The 24709-nt window shown below is 34.4% G+C and overlaps 2 long non-coding RNA genes across 3 annotated transcripts in view; one reads left to right on the plus strand and one right to left on the minus strand.

The window, feature by feature from the left end:
- Positions 1 to 9029, minus strand: part of LOC110403051 — a 61357-nt gene extending 52328 nt beyond the window's left edge. The window contains exon 1 of the long non-coding RNA XR_002441473.1: positions 8950 to 9029. This is a non-coding gene — a long non-coding RNA (uncharacterized LOC110403051). The remainder of the gene's footprint in view (positions 1 to 8949) is intronic.
- The window catches only part of LOC110403048, a 184687-nt gene continuing 168752 nt past the window's right edge, over positions 8775 to 24709 (plus strand). For both annotated transcript variants that reach the window (XR_002441464.1, XR_002441465.1), the window contains exons 1-2: positions 8775 to 9256; positions 10566 to 10684. This is a non-coding gene — a long non-coding RNA (uncharacterized LOC110403048). The remainder of the gene's footprint in view (positions 9257 to 10565; positions 10685 to 24709) is intronic.

A 24709-nucleotide genomic window follows, 5' to 3' on the forward strand; every position in this document is an offset into this window, starting at 1 on the left:
TGACTGTAGCATCAGATATAAAATTATTTATGATGCTTTTTTCTTTAAAACAAAAGCTGACGTTTTTTTCACTGGCAGCATGGTGCCTGAATAAACCAAAGTATACTCTATACAGGACGACAGCAGCTAATATTACTCCTATGCTGAAATTTCCCTAGCTGTTATCTGATATTAACATTTGATAATACCTGATTATTATATAACAAGAATTACGAATTGCCTAACAAGTACATTCTTGTTAGTATTATTAAAATATTGCTAGAATTATGTAAAATAACGACATGAGTTGTTTAGCCCTCAGTGTTAACAAAAGAAGCGATACTAATAAATGTAACTACAAGGGACCAACATTTATTTTTTTATTCTTTTCCTTTTCCTCTAACTAAATGTCATTATTAACAAGTTTGAGATCTGCACTGCTTTTAGAGATGCTATCAAAATACATCCCAATTTATCCTCTAAAACTGGCTAATGTACATTTGTATGCAAGATGCAGAAACAGATTTCACAAAATACACACATCCAAGAATAGGATTGATAGCACTTAATCTTACATGCATAATTTATCGTCTTCATTTGGCTTTTAATCTGTGTAGATTTTGTGAATTGTTATGGACTGATATCTCTGGAGCATCTAGTTTGCTCTACATGCAGAAAACAGAACTGCAGAACAGAAGTGTATTGGGAGAGGAATGTTGTAAGCTTTTCAGGATCAAGGGAGAAATTAGGAATATAATGAAGCATTTGACCTCTGAGTAACAGGAGATAAATTTGCTCCAAATCAAATGAAAATTTCTCAGCAAGAAGAGAGTCTTTCTTTACAAGTATCAATCATTATACATTAGAGGCTTGATTCCCTCAGTCTTTCCAGAGATTCGAAGGCACTTAGGGTGTGATCTTGAAGATGGCCTCTTGTGGTTTTGTACTTTTGTGGCACCTAGTTAGTAGTAAGGCTTGAAGTGTTGTTCTCACTTGGGATGAGTTGCTCTGGTTTTTATTCCATTTGAATGATTACATGTCACAAAGTCACAACTTTTTTTTCACACCAAACATATCTGTTCTCAGTCAACTATGCCCTCAGCAAAACTGTCTTGTAATTACGGTATTTATTAACCCTAAAGACTACATGAAATCCTAAATAATAGGTATGCCCTTTATTTAGCATAATTAAAAATAAAAGTAAATTACTGCCCCTCAAAATCGCATGCCTGATTTTGAAGCTGGCCTTAAATGCTCTTTAGATGTAAGGAAATGAAATGGAAAATTTTGCAATCTTTTTTACTAAATCTGGCAGTCTTCCAAATGTAAAGCCCAAAGCCAAATATTCATTTTAGCCATATTTTGTTTGGAAAAGATGCTTTAAGGAAATTAGATCAGTTTAATTCTGGAACTCTTTAATAATGTATGGTTGCTGATGTTGATTAGAATAAATATTGTGTATTTGAAACATACTAGACTTGTCTGTACTAACCTGCAGTTAGCATACACTTAAAGATGGAGTCAAGTAACTCCAGTACTAAGAAACTGTAACAACCACACAGACTCCAATATTAATTTAAAACATTCATTTTACCCTATTATTCTTCGTTGTGATTATGTAAACTTTTTTTTATACTTATGAGAAATTCAATCAACATTTATTTAAAATCATCAAAATGCATGTCCAAAAGTTGAACTGAAGAAGGTAAAAGTCTAAAAGCAAAACTACCTTCTATCATCTGCTTTGTAGAGATGGCAGATAATCAGATCTCCCTGATTTCTGCCATCACTTTGCAGATTTGTCTGCCCAAGGAATGCATACTGAGGCTGTTTCCCAAGATGTGGCTGAATATTGCGCGCTGAGGGCTGCTGGCTTTGCTTTTTTTTTTCCCCTTCATTAAACTGCTCCCATATCAATCCTGCAAGTTGTTTTTTTTCCTCCTCCATATTGTTTTCTCCCCACAACCCTCAACCCTGCCCTACTGAGAAGAGGGAGTGCACATGGAGCGGTGTGGCACTTAGCTGCCTCTTGGTGTACAGCTACAACTTGAAGTCAGTTACTTCTGCACAAACAGTAAAATGAAGATGACAATGCCACTTACTCCTAGTTTGTAATTGATATCCAGGTCCAAAAGAAGTCTGAAAGGAAGAGCTCTGTTTTTTTTTTCCCTTTATTTGCCCTAATCTTTATTTGGATTGGAATATTTATAAGTTATACTCATAACAATAGCTGTTAGAAACAACAGCCTAAGTCATAGCTAGACAGCTGAAGCCCTGGCAAATGCTCGTTTCAGTTCTCTGAACAAAAGAATGTGGCTGTCTAATACACACAGTGCCTCCTGCAAGATTTTTGTGCCCAGTTCATTCTGAGGATTGCTTATCTAAGTCTTCCAGTGCTCTCATCATCCATTGGTCGGCTGTGACCTATCGGTACTTCTGTGGAAATTAATGATTGCTAAGTAAAATGGATGCAACTTTCTTACATTCAAGAATGTGTAACAGGAAATGCAAATTCCGTAATCTGCTACAGTAGGTATAAAGTCCAGTTTTCATTTGAACATTGTACTCAAACTTTAGGTATTACGGTTCCATTCTGTCAGGGGGTTTGTGCCTTCATGTATGTATGCTTATGAATAAAATGCAGTGCAAGTAAAAACGTTGAACATGTGAATACGCTGAACGTATTGGTTTAAAACACTTTTCTGTAACGGATGAGTGCATTTTAAGGAAGTCCGTTTTTGCAGGAAACAAACTAATTCAGCTGAGAATATCATAAAACCAGTAATGCTATCAGGACAAAATAGGACTCTTATCTCAAAGGGATTGATTGATTGATAGTCATTTCATGGAAACAGTTATTTTTAGAAATTCAAATTAGTTTCCATTAATGCTGTGGCTTTTAATTATAAAAAATAGATTTATTGAAATTGAAAATGAGATTTAATAAGATGAATATTAAAACTCAGAAATTGTTTGAAAAATTCAGTTTGGCTTCAACATTTTGTGTTGTTCAGACATGAATAGATTATTCCCTTTGAAATTCAGGGTAATATTTTTACCACAAAAAAAGTTTACACTTCTAAATAACCAAGTTTGAAATATCAGGTCTTTCATTTTTGTTGAAGGAAATGCATTGACGGATATTTTGCTAAACTGGAGAATCAAAGCGAAAAGAAATTTCAAAACAAATGTTTATATATAAACAAAAAGATCAGAAATATCCCACAAAAAAGCAATGAAGAAAATAATTTCCCTTCTTTTTGCTCATAAAGCACGTGTGATGTAAGACAAAAATAAATAAATAAAATTAAATACTGGATTTGTTTATTTACTTATTGAACATCTCTAATTTTTTTAGAGGCCTCGTGATGATGAAGTTTGTCACTACATTTAGTGACATCTGGTTTTGGACAAACTAAATAAAAAATTGGTAAAGTATTTTTAATGCAATTGCAAATGTCTAGGTTCTGCTTACAGGAAAGGGAGATGCCACTGAATTACTTTGCTTGGATTTCTGAAAGTTACTCAATAAGCAAATGTTTCTAAAGAAGCTCAGCTGCTGGATGATAGTAGAAATTATTACTATTATTTTCTTTTACCATGGAGAGAAAACACTCTGAAGGTAAGTGGTAAATTTTCAGTATTCTTTGTGGAGGAAGTGACCATAAGATTCCATGGGGAGGGCCTGTATTGGACCCATACTCTAATAGTCACTTGTAAAAAAAATGTAAACATTGAGAAAAGATTTTTGATGATACTATGAATGTTAAGACTAATGGTGAAGAGCTGCAGAACTTTATGCTACTGAGTTAGTGGATATTAAACACACAAATGGTTGAAGAATAAACATATTATGCTTTCTTAAATACAAAATTTTTATTTTATGTTGCATCTAAAAGTAATTTGCAAAATTACTGACTACTGAAATCTGTCAGTGATGTGTAGTCAATGACATGTAGACCTTCCATTGGCTGAAGGAGAAATTTTAATCAAGACATTTAAATAAAACAACTGACAAAGAAAGTGATAGCTGAAATTTAATGTTGATAAATGCCAAGTGAGGAAAAAGCTATTTAAAATTTACATATATGTGAAAGAGTATTTTTATACTTACCATGCCATGTAGACTAAAGAAACGTAAATGAAATCCTAGGAAACAGGGAGCAAGATATTATTATGCCATGATGCCAGGTCTGAAGTATTGTGCAAAGGTTTTTTTGCTGGATTCTTTCCCCTGTACTTCAAAATCTCATAGAAACACTGGAGAACTGGTACTTAAGGACAAGTACAAATATACATTTTCTGTACAAAGAGCGGTTCCATATTCCGCATGTCTAATGATTTGAGAATCTTACATAAAAGGAAAGAAAAGGTTAAAAATAGCTCGTTTATCCATAATTGAATATAATCACAACATTTTGTAGGGGTCTGCACCAAAGAAAGGAGGGAAAAGTTCTGAAGAATATTTCAGTAATTGCTAAAACTTTTTAATATAATAATTTGTCTTCTGAACCTTTTCCTAGCAATTAAAAAATGGATAGAGTGAAGATGATGATGAACAATTGTGAAACTCTTCTGTTACCTAGAGGAAATTTTAGATATTGTTTGATTAAATGATGTAAAGTAGTTTAAGAGAAATAGGTTTTAGATAGGCTGGTTTAAATACTCCTTTTTCACAGCACTCATCTAGAAACTGGGCCAAGCCATAGGTGAAATCCTTTCAGAGTTTAGTTATATTTTATATCATCTTTAGCAGGAAAATTTGGCTAAGGAAGTTTTTACTTCCTTTTGTCTTCTTTTTGTACTTCATTGTCTACTTCCTGACTTATCATTATTTTACTACTTTTTATTATTATTATTATTTTTAGCTAAAACTTCACACAAGCTGAGGATATTACACATATCTATCTAGTACTTAATTGCTAGAGACCCAGTTAAAAGTCACTCTGTGTGCCACATAAAAATATAAAAATAGCTGAATACTATAAGGGAAACATAGAAGATAATGATCCTATATAGCTAGTAGCTATCTGCAAGCCAGTTGTAAAGATCTTGTATCTGTAACAACGAAAACAACAATAAATGCGAGTTGGACTTGATTTCAATATTTATCCTAATGTTGGTGAGTTGATAAATAGTGTGGTATACAGTTGTTATATAGGGGGAGGGGTAATACTTCCCAATATCTAAGCTTGCAGCAGAGTAATGTCTCCTGAACTCTGTTTCCTCAGCATCAAACGTTATGTCTGCAGTAATCAGACCCATAATACAGAGAAATGTAGACAAATTGGCACAATAAGGATCAGAGTTCAGTCATACTGAAGCAACTTAAGGAATCAGAAGTTTACGGGTAAATATTACTTTGACATCTTGAAAAGATCTGTGTTAATCAAATACAAAGTGCCATTATTATAGCTTCTTCCTATGAACAATCTCTTTTTATTGCTGAATTCTTGTGGTCTGTGCTGTTAATGAGATACGGCAGATAAGAGTAAATATAGAGAAAGTGCAAGGTAAGCAGGTTGGAGCTGTTAGGCATTTATGGTAATATGAACATGCAAATTATGTGGGTTCAGAGTTCTAGTGGCAAGAAATGTTGGAAACAAAATGAATTAAATGGGGAATTACAAACAACAAAGGTTAGTAGTGCATCCTACTTGGAGAAGTAGCAGTAAAAGAAGAGTAGGGTTTTGTCAGATGAATCAGCAGTCATCTCAGTGGCTGGACCAGTGAGAAAAGGACATACAGGCTAGCAAATAAAGACAGTAAGCATAGGCAGTGTGTGAAACTATTTAAAAAAAGTGAAAAGTGTGTAGTAGGTGTGAAGAGCAGTTTATTTTAGGAACAGAGAAGGTGAGAAAATTCATTTAGCAAATGCTGAAAAGAATCTTGTGCTGTCATGTAATAAATGCTTTATGCTCGTAGACTTTTATGTATAAAAATATTTGTATGCAGAGTGCCAGGCTTACTTACAATCCTGTTCTTTATCACATGTAAAAATATAGTTGATATCTATGAGATTGTTTGAAATGGGAGAAGCAATTAGACTTTAGTGCTGTAGAAATTCTATTTACATGGGCTTGTCTATTAAAAATCTATTTACAATGTAACTTCCTTGTACATTGAGTTTCCATCATATGTACATAATGAAAGAGTTCAGGTTGAATTATCTACATTTTAACAATAACCTAAAATTGTCTCTTTATATTTTTTTTGCTTTAAGCAATTGTTAACTATTATATACTGGATATGGATAGAGATATGGAAAAACAGTTATAGGAGTGCATTAATTTCTCTTTTTTATTCTCAGCACAAGTCCTTGTGTATAAAAAATAACAATAATCATAGCTCAACTGGAGCATCATAAATTTTCTGGCAAAACAGTTGGGAAGGATACACACTCCAGATTTTAATGAAAAATGATATACCAACAGCAATTTCTCTTCTGTAATGAAGGAACTTCAATTTCCATTGATCTCAGCTGTAGATGTATCACATAAGAGTCTTGTAAGTAACAAGATTTAAAGCATTAAGCTTAAGTTGACATCTTCTCTCTTAAATTTAGCTGTAACTTGTCACCCTATTTATATACTTCACAAAGCACTAGGCAGCTTTGCATGAGACTATTCCCAGCAGGAGATCATAGAAAACCCCATCTTCCAAAACACTCTATCTTACTCAAATGACAAAAGCAAGCAAACAAAAAATATGCAGTGTTTAAAAATAATTTTAGCTGTACTTTCTTCTTAAAAATTCTTCAGTTGCTTTTAGTTCAGTGGTGAAATTCACCCAAATCTTTCTCAGTTCCTCATCACACAGAGTGATTCTATTCAGCCTGTTAGCTTTCTTTTGAGCCCTAGTTTCTGTGAAATATAGTAAAATCTGTAATGAGATGCATACTCTGAGGTGCTATGTGATGGCCAAGGGGAAAAAAAAAAAAAGCAACAGCATGCAGAGGAGTAAAAGATTCTGGTCTGACTAGTAACTATTACAAAGATTACTTGCTCATATTCTGTTTGTAATAGATGATTGAAAGGGGAAATACTGAAACCTTCCTTGTTGATCAAGAGTTAGAAGGCAAGAAGTGCTGTCAATTCTATATAGAGAAAAACAGTGATTCCAAGTAAATCCCTTACCACCCCTAGCAATTTGGAGAAAACACAAAAACTCTAGATGTATATACTACATAGTATAATACAAATACAAGCTTACTAACCCAGAGATTCCTGAGAACTGTATGATTTCTTTGTAGTTGTAAATGTCAGAGATAACAAAAGAAAACATTTCTTCTCTCCTTATCCGTTCCTACTGATAAAGGCTAGAACTTTAAACTCTCATTAAAATTCTACTGAAAATATTCTGTTTTTGTTATGTAAGTCTAAGACCTGCGATTTTATGACTGGACCTATATGCTCTTTCATTACATGTGACCGTTGAATGAAATGTGTGTTTAAGTACAAAAAAAAATTAATCTTTGTCATGTCAGTTGCTAACCTTAGCTGTCCAACTATCTCCATAAGCACAGAGCCAGAAACTGCCTATAATAGCATGCAGGAGTTAGTGAATTAATCTAACCTGATGAAGTGTGTCACCTCAGTGCATAAATCAGCTAGAATTATGTCATTGATATGGAAGGAGTATGTGGAGAAAAAGAAGTTTAAAATGAGCCACAGCTGAGAGAAGCCTGCTAATGGATAGGGCCTTAAGTAACTGTGAGCAGCTGGTAGGAGTCAGTTTTGGCCATTTGATTTCCTGGAGATTCTGTGTATGTATTTTTTTATTTTAAAAAATAGTTAAGTAATATATACAGCAGAATAAGAGAACCATGAATGTTTTTATCCTTATGTCACTTGTATGTAATGTGTAGATTTCTACTGTAATACCTTTTTCAAACATTTTGGTATTTTGAGTTACAACTATCATGACATCAATTGCTACTTAATATCTTTTGACAGTATTATGGAAAAGTCTTATATAATGCAAACCAGCAATAAGTAAATGAATGTTAAATATTTTAACAGTTAAAAAAAGTTATGTGCAATTTACATAAGCAACTCAAGTAATTTACATATATTTTACTAATTCCGAACTCTAATACTCTCTGTTCCCTATACAAAGATTAAAAAACTCAGTACACTTTTATTTTTAACTCAGCACACTTCACAAGAAAGGATGGATGGCAGAAACTGCCAGTCAGTTCAGTATCCATCTGAAGCTTTAAATGGTTAATAGCTTCCAGCAAATTTACTGTACTACCAAAGCTAATTAGGATACTTTTTGCCATAATTATATGTTTATTAGTAAAAAGTCATTACTGCTAACTATTATTTTAAGAATAAATGACCGCACAAAACATGAAGTAATTTAATAACTTTAAAATTTTAGACTATTTTAATCTCCACAGACAAAATTTTATACTTTATGGCTCACAGCAGGTTTAATGGATAGCAAGAGTGTGCAGTAAAGTGTGAACCAAATCATTAACTGCAAACAAAGAGAAATTTCTTCTCAGTCATTATCATTTCAAGCTCTTAAGTGGAAGAGGATCCTAGATTCCTAGTGCGTATAATAATGTATCTGTTGTAGCTTCCATAGAAATAAATCAGATGTGTTGCTTTCGGAACGACCTACATGTTTAATGAGTTACAAAGCAGAACTGAGGCTTTTGATCCTGATTTTTCTCTCAGCTCCAACAGGTAAAAGATTGTCCTCACAGCGTTAGGGTCTGCACTGAAGAGCTGAAAACAAGGCTCATGGGGAACTGCTAACTGAAATACAAGGTTGTGGCTTTAAAAGGAGAAGTGAATGTATCAAGATGTTACAGTTTGTCAGGAGGCAGAAAAGAAAGGTGTGGTGTGTTGACCTTGGCCAGCTGACCACATTGCTCTCTGTTCCCCTCCTCACCAAGTCAGTGGGAGAAAACAAAAATAAAAGCTGATAGGCCAAGGTAAATGTAGGGAGATTACTTACCTATTCCCATTGTAAGCAAAACAGGCTCTGTGGGCCACCAGGCCGCCTCTGCTCTTAGCACTCAGTGCCCTCCTCCTTCCCTCAGCATTTTTTTCTGGCCTCAGTGTTAGCAGAGTTGTTTTTGCTTTTCCTTTACTTTGCACTGCTCTCCAGTGTTTTGCCCTTTCTGGAACATTCGCACAGCGGCACCAGCGATTCTTCTGATGGGCTTAGCTGTGGAACCAGCTGTGGTAGGCCAGGCCCTTCTCCTCACAGAACCCGTCCTGCAGCCCTGCTGATGCTAGCACCTGGCTGCCCGCAACAAAAGGTTTGTGGAGAAAATGAAGTAAGTTTTAAAAACTCTGCTACAGTTCTTCCGAGACTAACATCTGTTATTATGCTGAAATGACTTTAAGAAGTTAAGTCTGGAAAAGAGGCTTAAAATGTAAAACAAGCTGAAAATTACTGAAACAGTACTTCTTACTTAAAATCATTGATACTTTTCATCCCAATTTAGGGCAATGTGCACTCAAAATCTGAAATATTCAAATGGCTGCTGTGTTTCATGTAAAGCTTTAGTAAAAACTGGCTATCAGAGACAAAAAATCACAGACGGCAAAAGATAAAATGGCCAAAAATGCCACCATAGTATTTGTTCGAAATGCATGGTGACGAGGCAAGTGTTCAATGCAGTGCATCCACTGGAGTTTTTTTTCCCCTCCATCTCTGCTTCCTTTTTAGTAGTTGCAGATTCCCCTAATTGTAAGAAGTAAAAGAAGTTGCAGGTTATCACATACCATGCATCATCACTTCTTGTCTAATCACCTTAGACAATTAATTTCAAGCTCTTTCAAGTGTTATCAGGTTGGTAGAAAATCAGGACCATTGCAGGAAGCTGTTTCTTAAATATTGCAGAACTTTACTCTTTTTTTCTTTCCAGTAGGTTTGCAGCAAAATCAGCCAAATTATATTAGTTATGCTTTAAATTCCAATTTCCACAGTCCTTTCGTTCTGTATCTCCCTCCTTTTTTCATCTCAACACCTCACTTCCTTAGATTTTTAGTGTAACGAATCTCAAACTCCAGTGAATAAAGTGAAATAGAAAAAGAGGAAACTATCATGAGCTTCTGAATTTGTGTTTCTCAGGTTCAGAAAGTTTTCTGGGGTTTGATGATATTCCAGCCATTTCTATAGTTATTAGCTGCTCTTACTACTCTATACAGCCATTCTTATTTTGTCCATCAATAGTTATTGACCCTAGAAAATAAGAATGGTGAAAATGAGAAAATAAACAAAAAACCCTGGTAATATATACAGGTGCTGCTTTCTTAAAATGATTTGTAAACACTGTAGCTTGCACATCTGAAAGCTTCCAGTAAGTGCGCAAATAGGCCCTATCGTATTGTTATATTAATATTTGTTCAAAATTAGAACAAAATTACTTTCTCTACTTTCAGAAGCATTCTGCTGCGCTCCAGTCTCCCTAGAAGTATTTGGTCAATGGTTTTCTGTCTTATTCAGAAAATAAATTTCAGAGTTGTATCTGCAGATAACTGAAGCTCTTAGGCAATGCATTTACACAAAATATCCAGATTTCAGAAGTGTAATGCACAATCTCACCAGTATTATTATTCCAGGAAAGGCTTGGTACCACACTGCGGAAACCACAATCTGCTGTCCTCATGCCAAGATCATATGGGTGCTGAGCCAAGAGAACAACACATCCCATTCTGTGGCTCAATGTGTCCACTACCAGGTCAGTGCTGCAGTGAAAGTCTATGTAATCTACTTCTTGGCCTGTCTCATGTGGTTTCTTCTATTCATGTGTTTTCAGCTGTGTAACCTTTTGAAAAAGCCATCTTTCTGGTTGTGGTTTTGCGTGCATGTGTTTGCCTCACCTAAAACAATAGATAGTAATACAGTCAAAATCTGCCTCTAGCTGTTAGATTTCCACAGTATATAGTGTTTCTCCACATTTTACAGACATTTCTGAAAGTTTGACCTTTATGATACAAGTCATGCTGTCCCACAGTACAGATAGTAGCTTTTTCAGTATCAGCACGAGTGCTTCTCAAACTGTTCTATATGAACTTGACAAGGATTACCAGTGTATTCTGTCATTTTCATGGATTACTTTCTCCCAGGTATTGTATTTGAAAGACAGAAGTTACAATTTTTCTTAGTATATTGACATATTTTTAACCTGAAGTATCTTAAACCAAAAAGACCTGCACTCCAAAAAAGCAGCCCCACAGTTTCACTATAAGTTTTTTTACAGTGATATCTAAAAGAGCTTGTGGTCAAGGTAATCAAATATTACAGTTTTCTCCCCTCTACGTGTTGTATATGCTATGGAAATTTCCAAACAGCAAACGTTAGCCTAGGTGTTTCCTACAATTACACCATTGTAAATATTGCATTGCTCAGTTTAGCTCCAGATCTTCTGTCAATCACAGTGTAGGGTTACTTGTATTTTGCAGCACTTGACAGTAAATGTTAATGACAAAACAATAAAATTCTGAGAGATAAGTAGCAAAAGTTTAGTGGCAATATTTATGGAGGATTAAAGCTTCATGATGAATTGAAATATCAGAAACCTTATTTTTCTTTTAAAGAATCTGTCATGGAGGTTCATTTACATTAAGGCTGTAATGTCTTTTGCATATAATGAGTTTCATTTGATAACAGTTGCTTAAAACAAACATTGTTTGTGAGAAATCAAACAATATTTATAAGGTGTGAAAGAAAACATGTTTTCTTTTTCTCTGGGGAGAACTTCAATCAACAGCCTTGGAAATGGTTTTACATATCATATTTTACTGTCCCTGTTGTTTCCCGAGATCTGTGTACTTACTTCTAAATTAAAGTAGCTTAAAATAAATTTGCAATCTTCTTTGGACCAGAAGAGCCTCATAAAAATGATCTTGCTTTGCTTCATTACAACACCTGTTTGCAATAAGATGGGATCTTACCTATTTCTGTAATAAAATGCCATGCTAGAGCTGTGCTCTTAATTATCCTGCTAAATAATGGGACACATTTAAAGCCTTTCCACTCCATCTCCCATTTCTCATTAGTGTCATTTATGAGTTATTTGTCTGCCAGTTTTTGCTTTTCCACACACAAAAAAATTGTGTTAAATGCATGTTTTGATATAAAATGAATGAGTAATTAATAGTCCCTCTTGTTTCAGAATTCACTCTTTAATAGCAGAAAAAATGCCAAGTGTTTTATTGAAAACTAATATGGTCGTAAGCAATGAAGGTATCAGTGTTTCAATGTATTTTATTGCCAGGGGAAAAAAGTCTTAATAAAGTAATTTTAATAATTAAACAGTAACAATTAGATAATGGTTTTCTAAATCTTCTTTTTCCCTTGGCATGTTGAACAAATGAGGTATTTTTAGTTATGGTAGCTTTACATGTTCACTACCTATCAGATATAGGATGTCTTGAGTTGAATATCGCAGCTTGTAAAAAGTCTGAATTTGTAAGCTCATAGTAGCCAATAGGTAATGAAGAGGTTTAAGAAGTATTAAAAATTTTGCTAAGTTTTTTGTGCTTTTCATATTGCAAAAAATTACTTAACATCTAAAAAGTTCTTGGAAGTGTGTATGGAGCTAAATACTTATAAGGAGTTATTGGTTCGAAGTGTCGATATAATGTTAATAACATTATTTTAAATTGGCAGTAGTGTACATCACTGATCATTAATCATTACTGGATATTAAAATAAATCTACCTATCAGTTAGCACCCTTGAAATGCCTGGTATTAAATGATTAGAGGATATTGTTAAATGGAATTCTATTAAAAAAAAATAAATCTAATTTCCTTTATTATATGTCTTGAGTATTACATTTTGCTTGAGAATAAAAACTAACTTCTATGTCTAAACAGGTGTTTTAATTGCCTGATAGAGCATGCAGAAAGAGATTTTGGAATACTTTTCATCTCAGAAAGCATAAAGTAAGTTATTGGCAATTCCCAGTTAATGCTAATAGAGACAGGCCAATGGCAAGGAGAACAGGAAAAGCACAAGTACGTCATTCTGACTTAGCTTAAATGAGAGTCTGAGGCTAATCAGTGGCACTGTTACACTAGCATAATTGTTGTTGGGGATGCACAGTACAGAACACAGATGGCTTGTATGGGCCAGTGCACTGCCAGCCTTTGTCCCACGTCAGAACCTATTTAGTCATAGTCCGGACAACCAGCCCTCTGTGTAAACTGTATTGCACTTGGCACATTTAGTGGGCAGTGCTGGACTTGCTGTGGGTAATGGAGCTAAGCTGTGGTCTTGCTGGAGACAAAATCAAATGTCTCTGAAAGAGAGACTGATGAGTCATGCTTATGTAGGTGTCAGGCTTCAGGCTGCTGACTTCCTTTCCACAACAGCACTGATACAAAATTCAATTTCCTGTACACAGTTAAAGGGCTCTGTTACTTAATATAATTTCTACCATTTTATTCTGCACAAAATATAGTTTCGCATTATGCAGGAGCCAAAACTTTTGTATGAATCATTTTAATTAAAAAACAAACAAACAAAAAAAACCACCAGTGAACAGGAAGAGCGATGAAAAAGCAAGAGAGGGAGCAGCACAGAAGTGAGGTCAGAGAGGAGTAAAGAGGAGCAGAATTGCCAGAAGGTGAATGGCCTTTAAGAATTAATGGCTTTTGCTTCATCTTTGGTCATTCAGCCTTTCTCCAAATGTGAGAAAAAATAACCCTCATGACATGCTAAATCAGTGCAGGTGAGAGGAAAATGGAAACTTTTTTTCTTTTAAGCCAAAGAGAAGATTTTAATTTTGCAGACAGGAGAAGACAGAACTGTGCAGTGTCAAAAAGGGTATAGTCAAAAAATGCAGAGTTGGAAGGCTCAATCACAGGATGAAATTTGATGGGTATAAACAGACCTCAGCAGCAGAGCTGTGTGATTATCTTATTGCTCTCCTTTGCCTCTTCTTCTAACAAAAAAGGATGTGACGTAGGCCTTAAAGAACACCTGGTTAGTGCAAAATCAATAGATAACAAGGCTGGACCTTTACAGACCATGAAACTGATTAATATCCTCTAAGAGACTTAGTGAGCAAGGTTCCCTGGGGAGAAAAAAATGATTTTAAATCAGTTTTTGACAGGTCCTTACTCCATACAAGGTTCTTCAGAAGGGGTCAAAGACTGATTAGCTGCACAGTCATCTGTACTGGAATATGTGTGGGGATGAGGACATGAGGGGGAAAAAAAAGATTCTTCTGATTTTCTGGAAAATACGAGTAATTGTTTGATCCTTGGAGCTGGGTTAGAATGAATTCCATGTAGTTTCGTTTCTATGGATTAGCGACTCTTTCAGGTATCTTGAAATACCCCCCACAGAATTTTTTTGCACCCAAAGTTTTGGTTTGAATCCTTTCTGATAAACTAGCATGCATCTGTGCACATTAACAGAAATTGTTAATCTTACCCTTGAACTGATGGCATGCTTTACCCTGACCTGTACCAAATAGCACTCTCCAAACAAATTTCTGTATATAATTTGGGGGATTTGCACAGGCCAGAGGCCGTGCCCAATATGACCAATGACGATGACCAATGACATTTTGTCATGCAGCTAGGAGAGGTAGGGGGAAAGACTTTCATTAACAGCCTATGCTGTTTGGCCTCAGGGCTACACAACACTTCCTGGCACTGGATAATTTGCTGGAATAGACGTTGCAGAGGGGACCTTCTCCTGATTACACTGGAAGCTCATTAATTATCATCAACATAATTAATGTTGAAAACAAAGACCACAACAAAGATGTTCTTAAACAGAGAAGGTGATTTAACATCTGCCTGGTTCAAAGAAATACCTGCAAATTTTGCAAGTGTGAGTAGAGCAACTAATGTAGATAAAGCATTAAGATCCTTATTTGGGTCTTCTGAATTAATGCTGGGAAAAGACAATAATGTAACCTTGTGAAAAACTGACAAATATTAGATTAGCATCAGACTGTGAGTTCTTATGATTATCACTTGTCTATTTACTCAATATAAGATAACTGTAACTAATTAGGAATATAAAAGAAAAGAAAGATAAGTGTATACGAACATTACAAGAAGAGATTAAAAGTCTGTTTATGTGGTGTTATTTTTAGGGTACGATTTCTGTACAAAAGCACTGATAAAGCTATCTGTTATACCAGCAGATCTGATCTGCAGTTATCTTATTACATCGTATTATATATCTAAAAAGATACAGTAAATAAATCAGAAAACAAAATGCCATAGCCCTGAAGATGCAAACTGATAGTGCAGTACACTACAAAAACATTTTTATGTTGGAATTTACCCCACAGCTTTGTGCTATTTGATTGTTAATTTAGTAGAGTACAAAGATTTGAAAGAGGATGTTATGTGGAATTTCTTAAGAAATTGATTTAGATCCTTTAGTATCCCCACTGATCTGACAGCAAGTATTTTTAATGAAATGGATTGTTTATGTTGATACAAATTTATTCCATTAAGCAATGAGTTTTTGAGTTCTTTGTTTTTCTGTGGTGTTAATGACTGACATAAACTCACAAACACAATTAAGACATTTCACCTTAAAACAATATAGGAGCAAAAAGAAACGTTGGAAACACTTTAGGAGTAGTTTTTCTCTAATGAAAATAAGAAGTAGAAATCTGAAATAACTCCTGAATGCATTAAATAATCCCTGCAATATTTATCTGTGTATTAATAATACAGGTCTAATATTGATACATGAAGATGTAACACTGTTGATGCTAGTGGAGAAAATCATATTAAAATTGGAATAAGATGAATAAAAATGGAGCCCGAACTTACTAATTACTCAACACAAAATAGCTATAAATAAATCCAAACCTATGGAAACATCAAGTAGATGAAAGCATACAGTGCGTTAAAGTTACACTGGAGAAATGATCTAATGGTTTATGTTCAGAGTTTAAGCTCCACTCCTGTATCGGATCTATGATTTCTTTTGGAAAATAACAAAGAAGAATCAATAGCTGATTCACATTGACTAATAACTAGGCCCAGAAGGAGCCATGGCACTCTGCTCTGAAGAATAGGAGTAATAACGTAGAACCTGATATCACTGATGACTAGGAAAAAAAAAAAAATTAGACTGGGTTTAGAAAAAGGTTTAGGTGAAATAAGTAATCAGTGAAGTGTATTGATACTATTAATTATGTTGTAACTGCAAAGAAATTCATAAATTAGCAAATGAAATATTAAAATCAAAGGCTTGATGGGGGAAAAAAAAAATACTTCCAAAATTTCTGCAGTGTATGCTCTATAAACATTCTTACTCCACCATAATCTCCCAAACTGTAAAATAATTTCAAAGATGCATTAAATTTAAAACAAAAGTAATACACTGAGATGTTAAGTCTGGGTTATATAAGCTGCAAATTGCCACAACATGGAACATCAAGTTTTTTTCACTACTGCTCCAACAACTGGCATGACAGAAGAGGACAAAAGTGAATATGTTTTTGTCAGCGCTTGCTTTTAGGTAGAAAAAATCAGATAGAAAAAACTGATGCCTGGCATTATATAATACAGGTCTACTCTCTGTCACAGTGCACACTAAAAATCCTACTATTTCCATGGTTTGAACATCTAAGTCTGTATCAATGGTACCATTTTCCATGATATTTTTTAATACTCTACTATACTCAACTTATCCTCCAGGAATGAGGTTTTGGTTACACGGCTGTTGAGTTCCGTGAGTGAAGACTTTGTCTTCCTCTTCTCATTTCTGTAAGTAGTCCATAGATTACCCTGGAATCATTTATCTGAATAGCTTATCAGGAGTCAGCTATGTATTTTCTGCTTGTCCTGTATTATTTGAATTCCAGCCAAATATAAGTGGCCAGCTGTAACACATTTTGAAAATGAGGCACTTAATGAACGTGTTTAGTATTAATATAGTTATTTATGTGTTATCTCTCACTGTTTTATTGCAGATGATAGGAAAATAACACTGTATATTTTTGAAAAAGGGTAACTGGGACATGATTTTATGTTTGTAGAAAACAATATTAAATTCAGCAAGTGGGAGTTATTGTTTCAGATAAATGAACTCTTAAAAAGTAAAGAAAAACAGTAGAGGAAAAAGCTGGCAATTAATAAAGCTTCAAACAGCCATTGAGTACAATTTGGTGTCAGATATACAGCATTATACACAACTAAATACCAACAAATAAAAATACAAAGCAATAAAAGGAGAATTTTGCAATTCTAATTGTTTAATTATTTCATTTTATGTAGATAGAAAAAACTCCTGGAATATATTTATCAACACACCCAAGACACTGCAAAATAAAACTTCTGAACATTTGAATGCAAAAGAAGAAATAACCAACAGTTTTAATTTCAAAGTGGTATGTTATATGTAAACAAAAGCATATGAATGTGACTATAAAACAGGATAATACTGTTCTTCATGAAAATATCTCAGATTTTTACAGTGGAGACTTATCTTGCTGCAAAACCAGACTGAAAGCCTAGGAAACAAACAATCAAACACTGTCTGTTTTACTCGGGTGAGCAGCCTTTTTCAAATAACAGATGTAATATGTCCAAAAAATCTTACTAAAGCCATAAAAAATAGAAGCTATACTGGAACATATAAACAACGACTTGTTATCTTTTCATTATTGTACAAGCAAAATAATTTCCACTTCGACTGTACTTTTTGTAAAAGTTGCCACAAAAGTAACTTCTTAAATATAAAACATATCTACTTTTAGGGTCATTTTACTGGGTGTTTTACCTAACAGTTGAGACAGGAGATGAAAACAGACCTTGTGTGCTGGAAGTCAGGCTGAATTACCTTCAAATTCAGAAGTCCCTTGCTAAAGCTCTGAAGCAAGTTAGACCTATTCCCAGCTCAGAGGGTGTGCAGCAACATCCATCATTTACCTGCAATGTGCTCTAGGGTTGTAACCTGAAGAATTCCTTTCATTATTTATTATGGGCATAGCTCATCTTATGTATTGTTTTGAACCTTTATAAAGCCAAATGAAGAAGAAAAGGGTGTTGGAAAATAGAAAGGGTAAAAAGTGGGCTAGGTGGGCTGTGTGTCACTAGTATGATAGAAACTGAAAATAGGCTTTGCTTTGGAAACATAGTTCAGAGTGTGTCAAGAGTCATTAGAGGAAGAGATGGAGAGAGAACCTTCTGGTTTCTGGAAGACTAATTTCAGTGTGACTTAGGAGGGTGATAATATTTGCTGACATTGTGTGGTTGCTTTCATCTTGCAGTTGTTTCAATTGAGATGTTATAGTGATGTTCTAAATTAAATGCTATTTTTTGTGAGGCAAGATGAAATTTAATCAATATAGATTAATTTAGAGCAGCTGTTATTCACTAAGTAGGAACAGTTTCATCACTGAAGAATTTTAAATCCAGCTTTTATAACATAACCTGCAGTACATTTGAATATATTCCCTTGGTCTCTGCAGTGCTGTAATTCTTCTAAACTCAATGAAATTTATCTTTTACAAGACAACGTGCTGTAGATCTTCACTTGTTTATTTCTCAGAAGCTTCTTTTTTGTTGAAACATAGGTAAGGTAAAGCTATTAAACCTTCCCATGCAGGCAAGAAAGAAGAAATGTGGTGAATGCTGCACTCTGCTCTCGGAATGAATCAGGAGAGGTGCTTCCGCCATTATGATTCACTGGAAAGATTGTGTTCAGTAGCCTTCACCTACACTTCTCCAGTTATGGTTTGCGTATAGTGTGTGAACCCTGTATTCAGTCAAGGTCACATGAAGGTCCTCCCCTGCCCAATAGACTTCATAGAGAAATGGAATTTGGAATAATACACATAATCCAAAGTGTCAAAAGCCAGTAAATTTTAATGATTTTTTTTGTGTATAATTGGGAGCCTTCAAATAAGAAAGATGCCTATAGTGATGTGCAAGCTATAGCAATAGGCATATATAAGTATGCATTGCTAAAGCTACTCATAGCATTTGGACATATAGTTTCCATTCAAAACTTATTCCAGGTTTCAAAGTAATTCTGTGTAATTGTGTGTAAGTGCGTAGCTCCCCTTTATTTCAGTGGTGTCTGTGTGTTTTCAAAAACCCACTAAGCATATTTGAATAATAGAACCAATATTTCATATGCTCTTTGTTGTAGTAAAAAAAATCTATATGAGAATTGAGTTAAACTTCAGTTTTATGTGTGGTGGTACTGAACTGTAGCTCATAGCAGGAGTTAAGTAGTCCAAATGTTATCCATTACGTCAGCGATGATGGCTTACCTTGCCAGTGGAATAGAATAACAGTTAGGGAGATAAGTCTATGCTGATGATGCTGTGTCCTTCTGTCATTCTCCTTACTTCATTCCACCTCACTCAGATGGGCTTCTGCTTCTCATGGGGCAGCACTTGCAGTAAAGGCTGGCAGTTATCATGATGTGTGTGGTTTTTTATGGCTATCAAGCAAAGGAAGCTAGTTTCTAAGAATATGGGTCATGATTAATTTTAGTGTAGGTGTAGAAGTAAATTCTTATACAGTTATAAATCAGAAATAAGTAGGTTGTCAAAAAAATTTACACATTGGAAAAATTGATGTAAGAAGCAGCATTGGGATCACATGCCCCGATTTTCCTCTACATGTAAAATTGTTGCTGTAGATGCTACTCACTGAGCTGAGCAGGAACAGGATATTTTGTGTGACTGGCAGAAATGGATCCATACTGAATTGCATGTGATTATTCCAACACACAAATTTAGGAATGAAATATGAAAGGAAGTGACAGCACTGCTCTCTTTGAACTCTTATTGCACACATTTTTTTCCCCATGCTTTGTGGCTCTTTTTGTGCTTCGCTATGCTCCTTTTAACTCCTTAACTCAGAGAGCAGTAAATCTTTAGTTTCCTACCTGCTTATTTTCTCCAAAACTGTGGTTCTTTAGTACTAACAATTTTGATACAATTATGAAGTGACAGCACAAGAAATTAAACATTTATATTTTACTTATCTGAATTGAGACTTTTAGGATAAATAGAATCTGAATAATCTTCCAGTCTTGGAAAATGGAGAATACAAAGTCAAATGATTCAGACAAAGGTGTTTGTTTTTCTAATGCATACCCCAGCTAAGAATGTAGATTCTGTCTTACTTTTTAGGATCTTTTGAGTTGGCTGATTTCTTTAGTAAAAATATTAGATACCACTTGTGATGAGGGAAGCTGCTCTTATCTCAAGCTGCAAATCTTGCTAAATGAACTCTGAAGTTAATCTCTGTCATGCGTAATGTTTTGTTTACCAAGATGATGGATCTCACTCTTGCAGCAACTTCAGTTGTAGCTGACGTATTTACCACTGAAAAATGAGTTCTCTTTTAGAAATGTTTACTGGTTAATAATTAAAATCGATATGCCAGGGTTTTGTTACACATCTAGAATTTCAAGCACAGAGAAGCATACTTTTACTGAGATACTTATGTAAAGCTATCACCAAATCAGTATTCTCCATTGTAGATATACAGTCACGTGTTTCATACAGAGAATTTTAAGATTTTTGAAAGTGAACAATTGAATAATATAGCAACATAAGGGATAACTTACCTTAAGAAGTATCAGAGCTACTGCTTACTTCAGATAATCCTATAGTACCTTGGATTCTTGTGGTTCCACCAGTGAAGTGTGTGATGACATTATATTTAGTATTAGTCAGCATAATGGGTTATGGCCGAAGGTCAAAAAGTCTTCAGTCTGACAATTACTACAGGACTAACTGCATTTTTTTTGTAAACTAAAGGGTGCATTTAAAAATGCTGCCAGACTTGCACTCATTCAAGGTTTCTGCCATTTATAAATTATTCCAATCATTATAGCTTTTATAAATGTATCTGACTCAGAACAAGCTAGACAGATAGCATGAAATGTTTTCTGTTGTTAAGTAAGTATATACATCTTGCCTTTAATCACTGCTGTGTTTTTCAATTTTTTTTTCTGTGGATATGTCTAAATATTTGTTTACAATTTTCATAAAAGTCTTATACCATCAGCTGAGAAATACTGTTGGAAATCTAAGCTCTTCACAAAATGCCAATTATTGTAAAGCTCTACATTCACAGTAACTAAATGACTGAGAGTTCTGGTTGCTCAACAGACGTCCATTTGGTATCTTACTAAACACCCACATTTTCTCTGCAGTGGCAATTTGAATATCAAAAAAGCCCTTCAAAGTAGATTAAGAAACAATTCAACTTCATAGTATTAATAGGCATGAAATTGGATAATTTGGATGTAATTACGTTGCTAGATTTTCTTTCACAGTTTTATAATTCAAGAAATACCTGTTTAGATTAAAATTCGGTACTTTTTTAGTTCAAAATGTTATTCAGATTTTTTTTTTCAATTTTAAAGAAGAAAAAATGAATGTATTTGTTTGGGATGTTTAGGGAGAGTTTGAAGATGTAGAAAATTGGACAAAAACAATTTATTGCAGCCATAGAAATATGAAACTACCTTTACTACAAATGCAGTTTTTCACAGGATATTGGCCAGGAGTAGGTTGGTGTGAAATTCCTAAGAGAAACAAATGCAAGAAAGTGATTTTGTGTATCCCCCTTATGTCTTATGTGTAATGTTATGGCCAGTTTAGACTTAGCTTCGCAAATAAGTTACTATGAAGTAAGAAGATCAGAAAAGATGTGCATATACAGAAGAAAGTAATTTATGCCATGAAGATTGAAAAATGTACCAACTTTTTTCTTGGAGTAATATATCTGCTAAAATCTTGTGATTTTACTGCCGAGTTACAATGTGAGGGCCGCTCAGTCGAGAGATCTGTGCACTAGATATAATACCTGATTTCTCATTATAAATTCGTATGGTAGGATTATTTTTTATATTGTTCAAGCAGCATCTATGAAGAGATAAAAATAGTGGAGGACACTGTGACTGTGGCATACTATGGTTTGTGTAATTACTCATATATGGGTAAATTTAGAGGGAAAATAACAGCAGCATGAACTTTCAGTATTGCTGAATAAAAAATAAAAAGATGCTAAAAAGATAACAGAAGCTGATTAAATCCTAAGTAGTGTCTGGAAAATCAGTACCCTTTACCACTGTAAACACAACAAAAACTATACAGCTGAGGGTATAATTAGAAGTTAAGGTATGACAATTTTGGAACTTATAAAGCATGCCTCTGTGGGTCCTTGTGGGTAAAGATGTTGGAACAAACATTGCAGTCATTCAGGAAGCAATTATCCACCATCCTAAGGGAACATATGTATTATGAAGGCCAATCCTCTTTAGGCTGAATGGCCTTTTCTCATATTCAAGATGTTTTATTTACACTGTTGTATTTTTTTCCACAGAATGTACTCCATTGCTTTACTCTGACATATAAAAAATAGTAAATACAAAGTAAAATTTTTTTTGGGGGGGGGGAAGGGTGATTTTTTAGAAAGGTTTTATAATACTCTCTTTTTATTGTTTACTATTTACTTGTCTGATGAGATAAATGATTCAAAATTTGCAGTTTTTGATAGAATTACAGAAATAAATACAGAATGAATAAGATTCTCATCCCCTTGGGATAGCCAGTGCTGTGTTCTGTCACTCTGCTGCTTGTTTCTTGTCAGAAGGGATTCAGATTATTTCTCTCATACCAGCTTTTACCCTGAAATCTGATGATTGAAAATACCAACTCTAAAACTAAACTTCCATTTTAGAGTAGAAAGCTCACTGCAGTTTCTGAGATATACATTTATAGCAATTTGTACATGGTTGGCAAAGCTTTTTAAAATTTAATTTAATTTTTAGGATATTCTTCCATTTCATTTGGGTATATTGTCAGAGAAGTAAAAATACATCTACCATCTGAATTCATTCTTAGAGCTATACAAGTTTAGATTAAAAAAATATATAAAGCAAAATATTACAATGAAAGTTTAGATTAGTCTTCTAATAACCTTCCTCAATATCTGCTCCTATAATTATATTAGCTGGCGAGGCTCAGTGGTTTAGCAAAGTTTTTGCAGAAGTCTGTTCTGAATGCTGAAGATTGGTTGTTCTACCTCACCACCTTTTATTCCTGACTTTGGCGTGCTACTATTCTTGCAGAAATGGTAATTGGGTTCTCCACTTCTATCCTTCTACAGATTTAAAATTATATATTTCTTTTTAATGTTCATATTACATGTAGCTAAAATGATCTCTAGTGTCATTCCTAAATTATTCTTAGAGTTTGTGTATATGTACATCTCATTAAACTAATTTCAGTGCTTTTAAGTGTTGTAGGATCTTTGTCACATTCTGGAGACACTAATGATCCTTATTTTAAAGAAAAGAAGAGCTATGTTCACAGTGACTTCATGCAAGTTTTTTTAAATTTGTGGTTTTGTTATGTCACGTATACCAGAGTAATACTACCTTTATGCTTTTTAGTTTTGAAATTATTATTGTAATAGCAAAACTTATTAGACTGCAGTTTCTGGGAACTCCGCACATATACACTCGTAGTGATTGCAATTATGCTAGTTTTACAACCATACAATAATACTCATGTCAGCTGTGTTGAGGGTCCCTTCCCACTCAAATGATTCTATGATTCTATAAACCATGCATCTGTACAACCCTTAGAGAGGAAGAATGCAAAGGAAATACATCATGCAGATACAAAACAGGCAAGTTTTCTTTACTGTATTTTCAGGTACTTATTCCGGTTTGGACAATGAACTCTTTTTCCCATTTAAAACTAACAAAAGTATATCCTACTGTAGAAAGCCTGATATATAAGAAAATGACTATTTCCTCAGCTTTTAAGAGTCTGGTTTCATAAGTCATGCTTGTTTAAGGAGACTTTTGAAATCTGGGTGGCTGTTCTCCTCTGTCAGAACCAAATAACCAGGATAAGAATCCCTGTGTTTATACAACCCTGAGCACATGATAGTTTGTCCGAGAGAAAAACAGAAAGGAAATTTTTGGATTTGCTTTCGTCTTTTGAACTAGAGTATTTCCAGGTGGACTCTCTTCATGTTTTGTCTTCAGTCTTTTTCTGGATTAAGAAGATTTAGAAATTTTCACTAATTGGGATCAAGAGGGATAAAGAAGAAAGATAAATAATAGGAAAAAAATGGATCTACAGATTGAACTTGTTTTATACTTAACATTTCAGAAAATCCATAAAAATAATTTTTAAAAAATCAATTCTGAGTGCTTATGAGAAGCACGTTTTGAAGCTGAGGAGTTTGCATCTATGTGTCATACAATAAGGTTATTTTTTATTTTTTTATTAAAGAATGCTTGATTATGCTTCTTGGCTACATATCATGCTCAGTAATCTTTGGCACTGAGTCTACTAAGTGCATAAAAATGCTATTTATGTTTTACTATTTACATAAGAAATACAATCTTGGACCATTATATGTATATATTAGCCCCTCTTGAGGATCATGCGGCTCCTATGAGATACAGTGAGCCTTGTCATTGCTTAACTAGGAAGTAAAGCTCTTTGTATCAGTATGAAGTGTCTAATAAAATTAGGAACATCTGTTCTTCCAGCTTGTTGCTCCTCCCTTGAGGGGAAAAAGGGAGCAGGATGAATGAAAGAACAAAGAAAATGCATAACAGAACAGATTTTGGAGGGAACAGCGAGCTCTCTGAAGCTTCCTGCTTTCATTTGACTTGTCCTCCAGCCAGAACTCTTCCCTGCAAGAGAAGAGCAGAAAGAAAAGATTATAAATGGTCCCCCAGCGCAAGCAATCCTTAAAAGGCCTTTTGCTGATGTGCTGGTT

Source organism: Numida meleagris, chromosome 8 (assembly GCF_002078875.1).
Source record: "Numida meleagris isolate 19003 breed g44 Domestic line chromosome 8, NumMel1.0, whole genome shotgun sequence".
Taxonomy (NCBI): Eukaryota; Metazoa; Chordata; class Aves; order Galliformes; family Numididae; genus Numida; species Numida meleagris.